Genomic DNA, 14,375 nt, shown 5'->3' with positions numbered 1-14,375 from the left:
GCAGTTACCATCTCAGAGTTAAAACTGGGTTTGATAACACTGGATCATATGCTCTGTGCCGTAAGGCTGCTCCCAAGAGTTCCTGTAAAACCCCACAATAGCACCCTGGCATTAGTCAGAAGCACTCTGGGGGATGAATTTAAGAGCCAAATATCTAAAGTTCAGGCTAAAGCTGGGAAAGACCCAAGAAATGACTTAAACAAACAAAGTGTCTCCACTGTAACCCAAGATAGGAGTAAAGGCTAAACAGCATCACATATCAGAGCTGGTGGGCAGGACTTTCTATGTTTGTAATATGTACATACACTCTCTCTGAAGCGCTCAGCTTTTTACAAACTCTGCTAATATCATGCAAATCATGTTTCCAGACACTTTCTTCTGCTGCCATTCCTTTAAGTGGGTCACACAAAGCTCCCCAGGGTAGCGAAATAAATAAACTGTGTCCCAAATGCAAAAAGGGGACAATCTGTCTCAGGCCGTGCATGGGGTCATGCTGTTTGTTAACAACACCTACCAAGGGATTTAGGTGGACGTGGATCCAGGCATGTCCTGCAAGGCCACATGATATTGATGGCCTGTCTAAACTTGCTTTCTAGACACTGCAACATTCTGCAAAATGACCTTCTACGTGTTCCTTTCCTTGTGATCACAAAATAAACTACCGAGTTGTACTGCAAAAAAGAGCTCTACGTTGCTTCTCCTCAAACACAGATCCCTTTGGTTTATATAGAGATAGAAAGCAATTATCTTCAGAGATAACCGATTCAAAACATTTCAAATGCAAGTAACAGGCCATAGAGGGCAATTAGTAAGGTTGCAAGAAAGGAAACCTAAAATATAGGGTGAGTTTCATGCTACTTAATACACAGCTACAGGAAGGAAGGCAGTTGGTAAACTTCCTTGCTGTCCTGCTTTGGGTTATACACAGATACAGTCAAGATCCAGGGGTGCTGCAATGTAGGAAAATCAGAATTCTTTGTTTTGAAGTCACTCGTGTATCAGGATTTCTTGGTACTGCTAATTTTTGGTTTTGCCTTTCGTTTTGCTGGGGATAATTGGGCTGGGGGAGCTTTGCAGTGCCCACACACAAAGAAATCTTTTACTAATTCTACTTAAATCTTTAGAAGTACTCTTATCAGTTTTATAAATGGGCCTGGATGCATATTTAATTCAAAATGGAAATAAGGATTTTGAGATGGACAAAAAATTAGGGTCTGCATTTGGATTCTCTCACCCTTCCCGTGGACTAACAAAGGTACAGTCACCCATGGAGCAGGAGAGCCAAATTATAACCCTCATGTAGTTGGCCTCATCATCTGTTCTTGGCTTCCTGCCATTCTGAAGGCTGGTTGAGGGGAAGCTGCTGAAGAATGGAGGAAGTTCAGTGTTGACAATACGTTTTGTCTGCTCTCTGGCATGCCAGGGACCAAAGGAATCCCTAACCTTGGCTGGGGGGCAAAATGTAGGTTTGCAGTCATTTTGCTTGCCTCCCTCCCTTCGCTTCAACAAGAAAAGATCAGCTCACAGTTATCACAGAATTAACCTATGTTTGGAAGAGATCTGTTGTTAGCACTACTGTCTTTTTATCAAGAAACACTCTGCTTGCCTGCTGTGACTAAATCACACCTGGAAATGCATCTGTAAACTAGAAGAGAATCACAAATCGACCACTTTGGCTAATGAAAAAATTTCATTCTACCCTCTAATATGTCTGCCTCCCTGGCACACAGGAAGTGCATTAAAGAGATAATAAACACTCATGAAACACATTTAATGACCTAACATTTAAGAGCAGCGCTCTCTTTCATTCCTGTAACTTTCTGCTAAATTGTCACCATCAAGATTGCTCATGGGCTCAAAAGGTCATTGTTATTTTTGCTGTTGAAATCACAGAGTCTGGGAAACAACTGTGTGTAAATTGCTGATAAACTGGAACAAAGACGGAGGAGAAAAACACTGAACATGTAAGAATGCAAGTAAACCAGCAGGAAAGGAGGGGAGGGGAAGAATCTCACGGACAGTTTATTAAAAGAACAAAAGAATAAAATCTGGTGCATTTGTTTTCCACTGGTGCAGGAAGCCCGGTCCTTAAGCACCTACTATAAATAGAGTGCTCTAATCCTTCATCAAAGCGGGTAGTAGTCTACAACAAATGAATGAATTTTAGGTATAATCTGGGAAGAGGAAGATGCCACTCCCCTCATAGTAGAAGAATCTTTGTCTAAATTCTTACAGAAATTAGTTCTTTCGTAGCGTCAAAGAGCTGGGGAGACAAAGCAGGGCCTGGAACTTGATGTTTTGCACTGCGAGATCCTCAGCAAGAATTTTGTTAGAGAATGGAATGAGCAGTCGTCTACATTAGGATCAAATAATCAGTTTTTGAGAAAGATGAACTTGAATCTACTGCATGGCAAACCTGAAAATCCCCAAGGAGTTCCATGCTGAGTGGAGGCTGTAGGTGAGCTCTGTACACTTTGGAAAGTGTTCAATAGGGCTGATAGGAATAGCATACAGAAAACAGTAGGAACTTTGAAAACATGAAAAGGACAATCATCAGTCATTTAGCTGTCTACAAAGGGGGGTGAATGGAAAGTAATCCCAAATATTCACCTCAGAGCCATCCAAAGTCAAAACAAATGTGGAATACAGGAGACTTACACTGCCATTGAGGAAAAAAAAAAATCACTGAAAAGAATTTTGGGAGACAGAATGTAAATTGTTATTAGGTGGCCTCAAAGCCCTAACTCTATAGGCAAGCAGTTCTGGCTAAAAGTTTGGCCAAATGACTCATTGCTTTCAATTGTGTGGGCTTGGGTTTGATGCTATTCAAATGAACTCAACAAGGAAATCTGTTCAACTTGCCCACTGAACCAGATGCTTAATGGATAAATTCTAGAATAGGCACAGAATATTCTTCCAGCAGTCAATAAAGAGTGGGAAAAGTGGCTTCAGCTGAATTTGTCCCATGAGTTGATGCATACCACCCAGCAGACAGGAACCCAGACTCAAGATTTTAGGCATTCAGAAGCTTTATGTACAGGGTCATACATTGACACCCAGTTTGCAAACTTCTGCTTCGGAATAACTTGATCTACTTTGAAATTTACTTCTGAGTAAACAGCTTCTTGTTCCACAATGGGAGTATGCATACATTGTGCTAATCAGAAGTAATATTCCACTTGAACTGCAAACTTTACTGCAATCCAAATCAGTTGCCCAGTGTAAACAAGTGCTTTCTTCAGAGAAAGATGACAAGCATGACAACTTTTAAGGGCAGCTCATGGAGGGGAGATTGTGAGGCCTCAATGGCACATTTGTGTAAGGAAGGCCAGTATCTCTGGCTCACAGCAACATGTGAAATCGGGAAGATAGTTGCAGCTGCATTTGGCAGAAAAACAGTAGTAGCCTAAGCTTGACACTATAAATGATGGTTATTGAACCAGCGTCCTCATGAAAAAGCTAGATGTTGGCAAAAGGGCATGAGGAAGACAAAACAGAAGCTTAATTAACTTAACAGGAAAGAAAAATCTCCTAGATAAAAGGAAGAGAGCCATTTCTGAGCCAAGTACTTAAAGGGTTCTCAGAACTTCCCAGGCCAAAGACTGTGTGTGTGTAATGCTGACTTCCTTCCAGCTCTGTCTGTGCCAGAAATAACTCTTCAATGGAGTATATCTCATTAGTGTACCTTTTACCAAGCCATTCTTTCAAAAGAAAGCGATACTTGCTGCTGACACGCTGCTGGCAAATGAGGAAGAAGGAAGCTGCTTTTATGAAGAGTGTAGCACATTCCTCTATCCCTCTGCCCAAACACATACACATCTGCTGACTTGTAATGGCATGAGCTAAAAATTGTATTGAAAAAAATAATAATGAGAGAAAGAAAGAGGCAGAGAAAATCTGCAGGGACCAACATGAGGGCTGACTGGCCTCTTCAAGACATCAAGGCAACTTTAGCATCTTTCAAAGACCCTTTTGCAGCTTGTATTGCTGATGCTGCCTTTCAAGTCATTATGTTCTTGGCCACAGAAGGGTGAAACTAAAGCCATTTACTATGAATGTCACATAAAACCCTGAAACTTGGCCAGCTGGGTCGTAAGTACAGAACTTACACGTTGCCTGAAGATAATACACAACCCTTCACCCAAGAGAAGCACTGAGAGAAACATACAAAACATACTATCTATATGCTAATGCATCCATCCACCAACTAGCTGTGGTCTGCTTGATGCATTCCAGTCCAGGATCTGAGCTTTAATTTAGGAATAAAAGTGCATTTCTATCTTTCATAGTTTCAAAGAAAATAATCCACCCCTGAATAGAACAGAGCAGCTGAAATGGTACCTGCTGAAGTCTGTGAAGAACCTGAAAGGAAAGATCTGAGAAGATCAGTTATGTTCCACCTAAGTATCTCACTGGGCTGCAAAACTGGGCTGCAAAACTCTTTTGAGGCTTTATGAAGAAAAAATAAGATAAAAAGTGCATGTTAACTATTTCATTGTTAGACAGCAGTCTAGGGATACTGGAAACTAGAAACACAAAAGCTAATGGAAAGAAAAAGAAGGAAAGGAAGAGACTGCAGAGGATTTACTGGTAGACATAACTTTCCTGCTGAGCAAAAACTAATATGCCAGTAATTTCTAAGGAAATTTCTAATAGTAGCTCTAGAAGAGCTTTTTGTTTGGTTTCAGGTTGTTTCTGTTTGTTGGTTTTTTTGGTGGTTTTTTTTTTTTTTTTGGCTTACCAGCAAGACTCCATACAGGACCTTTGGTCCAGCCTCACAGAGGAGAATTCTGTGAGTTCAGAGGAGAAGACTGTAGTGAATTTATAATCCCAAGTATCATTAAATATGGAATTTATTCTTTTCCTGGAATGAGTGGGACGCTCCTCCCACAGACAAAAAGGGGATTTTATCTTTTTTCTTGTACACAGAAGTCACCCCACACACAGTGCACTGCATGCGTAGAGCTGTTTCCTGAAATATTTCAAAATTTGTTTTCCTTAGATTATTTGTGTCTACAGCCACCAGCTGGTCTGTGTCAAAGTCGATATATTCAACATATTATTCCATTATCCTATTACGTTGAACATGTCCTTCCTCCCATGAGTGCTGTTAAGATATCATTCTTAAATAAAAGAGAGAACTTTAGTCCCACTGTCACCTCTTTTCTCCTTCAGAATAAGGCACTATCCTCAGTGATCAGATGACTTTTTAGCCCATTCTGACACTGTGTTCATATATGCAAGAAATGATTCCTGCGCATTTATCATCCAGCTCTCTCAACAAACAAGTTCTGTATGTACATCAAATGGAGGAAAAAACAAAAGCTCTGAAGTCTTGAAAAGACAACGTCTGATGATTTCTTTTTTCAAATGACACTTTTTTATATTATGTGTTTGGACTCTCACTTGAAACCATCACTTCTCTTCCATCAAGACAGCACTCATTTCCCAAACTGCTCCCTCAAAATGTCTTGGAAAACATCTCAAATTCTGGTCAATGACATTTCAGCTAAGGAAACGGTCACCTTCAAGTTTTCTTCTGCAGGCTCTTCATGCCCCTGGGAATGGGAGAGCAAAAATTCCTGGCTGGTTTCCATGACCTCTGGGACTGAACATTCCTTGCTTGAAGTGCCTTCCCAACCTCTACACAAGCTATGATTAAGACCATTAGTGTCAGCAAGGATTAGTCAAAAAATGCCATTTTAAAGTTTGATAGGAGTAGGAAGGCACTAAGGAAGTGAGATAAAGCAGAGAGCAAGCACCAATAGGAATGGAGGCAACCAACCAACACATACATGTGCCCACATCAAATACATGTAGGATCGTCTGTGGGAACACTTAAAATCACTGGCAGTGACATGAACACTATCCCTTGCTTCTCTCCAAGATATAGCTTTGGGTGAAAAAGACTCTGAACAAGGGAACTTTCTCCTTTTTACATCCCAGAAAGAAATGTATTTTGGAAACAACGCATATCCCTCTTCATTTCTGTGCCTGGAGATTTCCAGTTACCCCACACCATACTTTTCCACAGGATCTCAGAAGCAACTGGTGAGGCAATGAACACTCCCACAGTCACATGAACAGAAGAGAAATGTAACACGTTTCCTGGACGGATCATTAGCAATATGCAGTCTCTTGATAGAGGGAAGAACGAAGAGAGCAGGGAATGAAGGAGTAGCAGAGGTGTGTGAAGGGTAACTGGGGTATGCATATATAGGGAGCTGAGATAACACATTGCCCCACAAACCACAGCAAACACTAGCATAACAAATCCAATCTTGCTGATCAGACAGGTTAATCATAGCCATTGGTGACAATAAAGGAGCCTTTTTTTTTTTTCTTTACTGATGGTGGCAGAAAAAGGCACTACTTGTCAAAAGGCAACGCTACCACATCTTCCCCCTACATATATTAGACTTGATTCATTCTCCAGAGCAGAGAGGAGCCTGCAAAGGCTTCATACCCGTGTTTTACTACCTATTTGCTCACCTCTTAGATCTTTTGTTCCATGGGAAGCAGTAGTTAGTCACTCACAAACATGCTGACACAGTTCATTTCCTCTTGTTCCCAGCATAACGGCAACCATCAGCTCAGCTCCAGGTACTGAATAATAAAAAACAAAACAAAGAACTGTATCAAGCCAAATTGTATCTTCAGAAGCCTCTCTAACACAGCACCCTCCTCCTATGTTAATCAGAAAATCAGGGAAGGACACATAATGGTTACCTACCCTTCCATCTACCTCTCCTCACTCTTGCTCATCAGAAAAGCAACAGATGCTTCAAGCAGAGATGCAGACATGCACATTTATTCTCTTCAAGAGGCACCAAAAACCAGAAATGTCCCAGAAAGACAGTATTTCTTTCTGCTACTACTGCATCCTCTGTAGGTATAGTTTTTTATGGTCTTTTAACATAAGGGCCATATGTTCTCTCTAGGGAGGTATGCTGCCACAGGTAAAGATTAACAGACATGCAACTAAAACATAGAAAGTGAATGAATAAATTGACATCAGGGCAAGGTGGAAGAGATTAATATTAGTACATTGGGAGTGGCTAGTGGATCATGTTTTACAGATAATGGCAGAGGGACTTTTAAAGATCTTTTTGCTGAGAAGCTGTCATTGAGAGCTGTGTTTCCTAGCAGAGGAAAGCAGCACTGGTGCTGCTATTGTGGGTTGGGCAGTTGTTATGGGATGCCAGAATGTCTCTCAAAGTGTGCTGTGGCTCTGATCATGCCCAGCCTCCTCGCTAATACACTGGGGTACCATTTGTCATTTCCTTCCTCGCTGGATTGCTATTGTCACTATAAATCCAGATGTTTGGGCTTTGGGAGGGAAGAAGCAATTATACCAAAGGGCTGCTCAGCACTGCAAACCAACATTGAGTTCGGCTGTGGTCCTCAGGAAAATTGCAACACTTGTGAGATTCACTCAGCCCTCACATTCCTTGTACAAAAACACAATGCCCTAATTGTCACATCTGCTGGTTCATGCTATCTCTGCTCTTCCTCTTCATGCTGTGTGTTTAGTTTCACATTAACTACTACACTTCTTCAAAGCTTCCTTCTAATGCAGCATAATTTTCCATTGTAAGCAAGCACTCTTTAGAAACCAGCACCAAAGTACCTGGAGAGCTTTGAGCACACAAAGCTGCAGGCTTTGGTTCAGAAGCTCTCCCCACGGCTAGAAGCAAAATCTTAGCAAAAGGATTCCTCCCTTCTTACAGGTACAAAGAACCATTCCCAGGTTGTGTTGAGTCACAAGATCTTGAATTACCAGCTTTAGAAGAATGTTTATGTGCAAAACAATGATTTAGCACAATGATGGAATAAAAAAGTGAGAGAATCAGCAGCATTATTTGATCTCTTTTTAAAAAAAAAAAACTGATTGACCACAGCTTCAAAATGTTAGAGGCAAGACCCTGGAGCCACAGATCAGTGGACAGAGGCTGGGGGGAGCAATCAGGGTTGCCTGCAAATGCTCTTCATAATGATTGTGCAATTTAACCCAGCTATCATGAAGATGGATGAATGTAGCATGTACGTGTATTGCTGCTTGCAACCAATAATGGCTCAAATTGGGCAGAGGGAAAGATGACATGCTACAATTTGCAAATAATTAGTATGCCTGTAGCCTTTGTTCACCTTTCCATCTCCTCATGCGTTAGAGGCAAAATATTCACATCCCAGGCAATCAAGCTCATCCCATTTTAGACTTTCTCATCCTCCTGTTCTGGTTTGCCTGCGACTGAACTTGATTCACCCATATTTACCCTCTGTGTATGCCCTCAGCTACTTTCACACACTCAAAACTGAAATGACTGCCATTTTGTCTTTCAGCTGCCTGCTCAAAATCCACAGCTTCCATATGGTCTGGATAAACTCAGACTCATTGTTACATTGATGCTCATTGTTTCCGTCACTCCTTTGTCTTATTTCTATGGCTAATTCAATTATTTATTTTTTATACTGCATTCTCTCTCGGTTTGTTCAACGTGCACAGCTGCTAGCATAGCAAGGGCCAGAGCAAGACACATTTAAGGAGATCATTTCCTTTCTTGTATGCAGAGAGCTCAGTTTAACCCATGGAAAATGTCTCTTTGATGGTTCAGCACCAATCTAACACAGGAAGCACCTCAGCGGCTGATGCTGGGCCTTTGCAGAGAACTGTAGCACAGCATTTTCCTGTCATGCTGTAGGCAGTTCTGACACATCATCTCGCTGTTCGACTCATGACAAATAACAGAGAGAAGCACTGAAAACAGTCTAATGCCAGGCCTCTTAGAATGACTTACCTTGTTTAACAAGGAGCCCTTTGGGTTTATCAAGCCTCTGTTATCTTGTGCACGCTGGGACATGTTAGCAGCTTAGCTGGGGTGAAGAAAAACAGTAGTGAGAGCAAGAAAGTCCTGTTTTTATTGACCAGAGCTGCTCACCCTTCAGGGGCACCTTGCTGAAACACCATAACAAAGCATTGATTATGCTGCTGCTGAGAAACACAGGAAGGTCTTCCTAAGCACGGTTCCAAAATGCAGCCTGCAGAGAGAGAGAGAATGGAGGGAAAGACACTATAACACAAATGAGAGGTATGACCCTCCAAAAGGAAAAGGAGACCTCACAAACACAAAGCAAGAGGCCACAGGGACCAGTCCAAGACTGAGAAGAGTTGCCACCCACTCCACCTTCTGTCTGTATTCTGGCAAGGAACCATCTGGTTCAACTAACCAAAACATTTTCAGTCTCCAGCAGAACAAAGAAGTACCTGGGCTTCATAAATCCAGCGTGTAGAGTTGTTTGTTTTTTTTTTTTTTTTTTTTTTTAAATATGCAACCTTAAATATTGCATATTTGCTTTGAAAAAATCTTTCACAGTTGCCACATTCTTACCTGATTTCTTAGCATCTCCGCAAGGGCTTCAGCCTTGATGCTGTGTCAAAGTCATCTTTGAAGAAGTGCCCTGGTGAAGACAGCTGAGTCTCCATCATTGTGGGGAAAATCTGTCTGAGGTGAATGGCCCAAGAAGCCAGCAGAACAATCTGCTTTACCCAGAGCTTTCCACCAAAGGGAAACGTGGACCAAATTAGTTGGAGCCTGAAGTCCCACAGACAGCAGAGGGAGCTCTCTCTGCTCTCTGTCTTCCATCTTCAGTCTCAGACTTAAACCTGCCAGAGTTAAACAACCAAAGAGAAATTAGAAATGACATCAGTGAGTTCAAAGGCTGCTGAGTTCCTACACTGAGTGAGATGCCCAAATCCAGGGCTGAAGAAGGGCCACATTTTGGAGGTTGCTCCCCTGCTGTACAGCCTGGCTGTTAACAGCCCACACCAAGTGCTTTAGGTAGGAGATGGATTCCAAAACAGGAGTTTAGTTCACATTCTGGTTTGAATCCAGAGTTTCACTGGGGATGAAGAGACAGGAGTGAGGCCTGGACTGTGTCTTGGAAGCGCTGGTTTCAGTCCCACCTTCTCTGCAGTGCTGCTGGATTATCCTGGAGGCTTCCTCCCACCTCTGTTTTGTGACACCTCCATCTGCTGCACGTGTGACACAGTTCCCTGTGAATCTCAAAGACTTCTCCTGACAATTGGTGGAGAAAAGATGGGTGCTGTGGGAACCGATTGCAACCAAGTTAGTAACCAACATTTCTGTAAATACCAATCGCTAAGGAGCTAAAGAAAGAAATGGTCAGGGGTGAAATGTCAAGTTTATGCTATTGTAATGCACAGCAGATGCTTCCCAGCCTACTGGCACGTCACTGGTAGCATGATATCTGCAGTTCTGACAGCCTAAGGCTTCAGAAGTTACCTTTCCCCCGACACGTGCTTCCCACATTGAAGGAACAGCACTCGTCTCTACTCTGCAAATCCAGCAGTCTTGCTTAGAAGAAAACAAACCCTTCAAACAGCCCTTTTCTGCTCCCCTGGCCGGCAGAAGGAAATGCTGCACACAAGTGAGAAGGCTCAGCGCTGCTGCTGCTTCCTGACTCCCACACTAAAAGGGAACATGGGGGTCTGGGATGGAGGAGAACAGTCCCACAGAGAAACTGCCACAGAAGGAGCCAGGCCAGAGGCTTTGCTTCCAGAGGAAAGCAGGCACCTTCAAGAAACAGCATAAGTAGCAGCTGGGTAGGCAGGGAGCACAGAGAGACACGTCAAAGTCCGGATTTACGGGAACAAAAGGATTTTCTTCTGTTCCTCCAATTATCTCTGCCAGCAGTCTTGCCACCTTCCTCCCCCACCCATGCAACCTCACCTTCAATTACCTCAGGAACATTCGTTACAGGAAGATGCCCTGAGCGGATCAAATTAGTGCCTTATAAAAGCTCGTTTGGGAAGCATCCATGTGATCCTTATTCAGTTAGCAGGAGGGGATGGAGTGGGGATGCCAAGTGAGGAGCTGAATGCTCAAGGCACACTGACATGGCTTCAGTGTATTGAGAAGACACAGCCAGAGAATGACACCCTGCTTCTTGAGGGTACAGCAGCTTGGGGGCATGGGATCTTATAGAAACATCCTCCTCCTGTTTGCACTGCTCCAGGGAAATGGGATGTAACACGCTGCCAGCAGCTGTGAGCAAATAAGATTGTCCACACAGCAGCTGTAGAGGGAATGGGACTGGACAGAGATAAATTCCTGTCTCTGACAATAGCTAGTGGGCTCCAGGCAGACTAGCAGCTGCAAAGCACCCAGTTCCTTGTGCTGGTTCAGATGACCAGGCACCTCTGGGACTGTGCTGGTGAAGAAAAGAGGCAGAACAAGTCTGCTTCCATCTATTTTTATACTGCAGACCCATCTGCTCCTCTCCACAGCTGGCAAGGCATGGAGCTCAGCTTAGATCCTCCCAACAAAAGCCTCTTTATGAGGCATGGGAATCCCTCCTTCTACCAGCACCACTTGGCTTGGATTGCCTGGGCAGAGCTATTTTGAGCACCACAGGTGGCTTCTCCATCTCTCTGAGCACAGGATGGAGCAGCAGATGCCTCACCACGACACTGCCCAGCAATCCCACTGGGGACAAAGCTGAGAAGCACATAGGACCTGCAGACATGCCACACAGCAGAGGCCAACAGGAGGAGTGCAGGGAATGGGTTTCACAAGTGAGACGGAGCAGTGTCTACCTATGCAGTGACACGAGTAGTGATACTGGGACAGAAAGACAAGAGTCACATCCAGTTTTTGCCCTTAGCAAGCACTAACTAACTCACCCAGGCCCTTTCCTCGTGACAAGGCCTGACATCTGCTTGCTCCAAGCTCTGTCACCCCCCGACACACACACAGCAGGATTGCTCCCGGCCGCTTGTTTCTCAGTTATCTGACTATTTCCTGTGCTTATTTTTCTTGTCTGGCTAGTTGGCCTGGAGGGTCTCACCTGCTGGAAAACTGCCATTGCTTCCCCATCTGCAGCACTGACCACGGCTCAGCGAAAAACAGCCTTAGGTCACTTTTAACTTCCTTAGGACCAGGAGAGGGCAAAGGCCACAGATGCCAACATGGAGCGGGCTCCTGCATGCCTTACCTGGAAGCTGACATCAGCAGACACATCTCTGGAGGAAGCACAACGAGGACACGTGTTTTGCAGCACTGGCACATGCACAGCAGCCACCTGGAATACACTGACTGCATGGCTACATGCAGGAGGACCTCCCTTCTGAGAGAGCAAAAGTGTCTGTGAGGCAAACGGAGCGCAGCCTCTTCCAAGACCTGATTCACACACAGGCTTCAGTGCTCCATGTCATCCGTATGTCACTAACACCCTGACCCCAGAGCATGGCCTCATGCTTCTGATGGGAAGAAAACCATCAAACTCGTCCTGGGAGGATCGTAAGTCCCACGTGGTGCTTCCAGATCAAGTGCTGGTCTTCCTGCAAGGGAAATGGAGACTGCTGTTAGCCTGCAGACAGCACAGGCCGTACCCCAGAGCCACACAGTGAACATTTAGAGGAATGTTATTGCTACACTTTTTTTTTTTGGAACCTTGGGTAGTGCTGAACCATGGGAAAGGGACAGACAGCACCAGCATCTCAGATAAACTTCTTGTGCTGCCCAGGTCTTGCATGCTGCAGGAAAGGTTGGAACACCTGCAAATGGAGAACGTAGGAGGGGAAGGAACCAGCATGGGAAGCAAGTGCTTAGAGGAAGCAAGATGTAAAGATTTATTGTGAAAAGCCTAAATTCCCAAGCATTGGCTCAGTTCATAAGGAAAAGGGGAGCTTGGGTTTAACTCAGATGCAGTTGAATGTGACATGGGTTAGTGCTGCAGATTGGAAGGTCTCAGTGCAAGTCAGGGATATTACTGTATATTTCCTCTGGAAGGAAATCAAAATGCTATTTCTCATGAATTCAGAAAGAACACAGCTGTAGAAGAAGCAGCTGACTCTCAGCTTTAGTTGTGGCATTGAGTTACCAATGGTGGGAGAAAAGACTATTTCTGTTTTTCTAATGCAACCTTTAGCATTTTGATCCTTCTGGAATTAAGAGGATGATCTTCAGGAGGGTCTGAGATTTTTTGTCTCCACCCTATTTCTATTAGTGCTTTTGGCATGAATATAAAGAAAGGCAGGAAACACTTGGAATACTGGACTGCTCCCATATGGCAGACACCTCAGAAATGAAGCAGCCACTTGTCCTTTACTTTAAGGTGCTCAGCACTCATGCAGTCAATGCTGAGCAGTCCCCTCTTGAGGCTCTGCCTTTGGCTCAGCCATAATCGTTGTGAACCCGCTGTGGTCTCTCTGGGATGGGGAAAATAAACACTCACCTCCAATTCCCCACATTTTTGCTCTGCAGGGTAACTTCAGTCTGATATGTTACCATCACAAAATGGCTTCAAGTTTAGCAGCAAACGATTCCAAGTTGTTGTCAAAGGAGCACTGTGTTTCTCAGCCTCTGCCACCAGGGTTAACTCAGGAAACCTGGCTGTGATTGCTCTCAGTCAGTTAGCAGAGGAGATGGCTTGGCAGGGATTCACCGGCAGCAGGCAAGCCTCAGAGCTGCCATTCCTGTCACCTGCAAAATTGGCCACATCCTCTGGATGATGGAGATGTTTAATATCGCAGGATCCAGAGTGCATGGCAGAGCTGCTCAAAAAGCAATACAGGAAGCAATAGCGTTCAGTGCTGATTGAAATGTTTGATGGATTATACAGTAATGTGAAAGGATGGAAGTCCTCCTTGCCCCAGGATTCACACCAGCACAGGCAGCATTCTTATTTTGCAAGACATTCCTTTTCTTTTTCTTGCCCAGCAATTAAAGTTTGCATCAGCATGACCTTCATCCAGCCTGGATCAGCATGGGCAGATATGGCCGGGCCCAGTGCACCTGCCTGCAGAAGGTTCAGCATCTGCCATTGCTCAGCCCTTCAGCACACCTCCAAAATAGGAACTTGGCAAACAAAGCTCGCAGAGTGCATTGCTAAGCAGAACATTCTGCCGAGTCCCAACACCGGGACTGCATGTTATAGGGCACTTGCCAATTCCTGAGTCAACTTTATTTATTAAACACTAAAAAGGTCATGACGAATCTCAAAAGATAAAATCTGTGTCTGTCAAGCTGCCTTCCTTATTTTCATTGGCCCAGACACTCACGTTCCACACCAACAATAACAGGACATGGGTTCAAGAGGCACCATGAGTGCAGCTTACCCTGAGATGGCCCAGGCTTGTTTTGCATTCTTCATAGAACTGATCCAGGCCACTCAGTTGCCTCTTCATTAGGCCTCCCCCCACCTCTCCTGTATATAATCATCACACAGCACAGTCTTGCTCCCTTTAAAACTCTAAAGCACATGCTTTAGAACTTTAGAAACTTCCAAATCCTAGATGATGCCAAATGCCCAAATGATGCAGCTGCAAGTTTTCCAGCAAAGTATCCAACCAA

General features: G+C 44.0%; 1 long non-coding RNA gene across 1 annotated transcript; it reads right to left on the bottom strand.

Moving 5' to 3' along the window:
* Positions 1-1,218: 1,218 nt before the first annotated feature.
* On the bottom strand, positions 1,219-13,239 carry LOC149915512 (uncharacterized). The gene is made up of 3 exons (XR_016458711.1): positions 9,390-13,239; positions 8,799-9,039; positions 1,219-6,606 (listed from the first exon to the last, which is right to left on the bottom strand). It is a non-coding gene; the product is annotated as an uncharacterized LOC149915512 (long non-coding RNA).
* Positions 13,240-14,375: the final 1,136 nt, after the last annotated feature.

This window comes from Phasianus colchicus, chromosome 18 (genome assembly GCF_987193195.1).
Source record: "Phasianus colchicus chromosome 18, bPhaCol1.hap1.1, whole genome shotgun sequence".
In the NCBI taxonomy this organism is placed as follows: Eukaryota; Metazoa; Chordata; class Aves; order Galliformes; family Phasianidae; genus Phasianus; species Phasianus colchicus.
The sequence above is the reverse complement of the archived record's forward strand: the minus strand, read 5'-3'. Positions and strand labels throughout refer to the sequence as shown.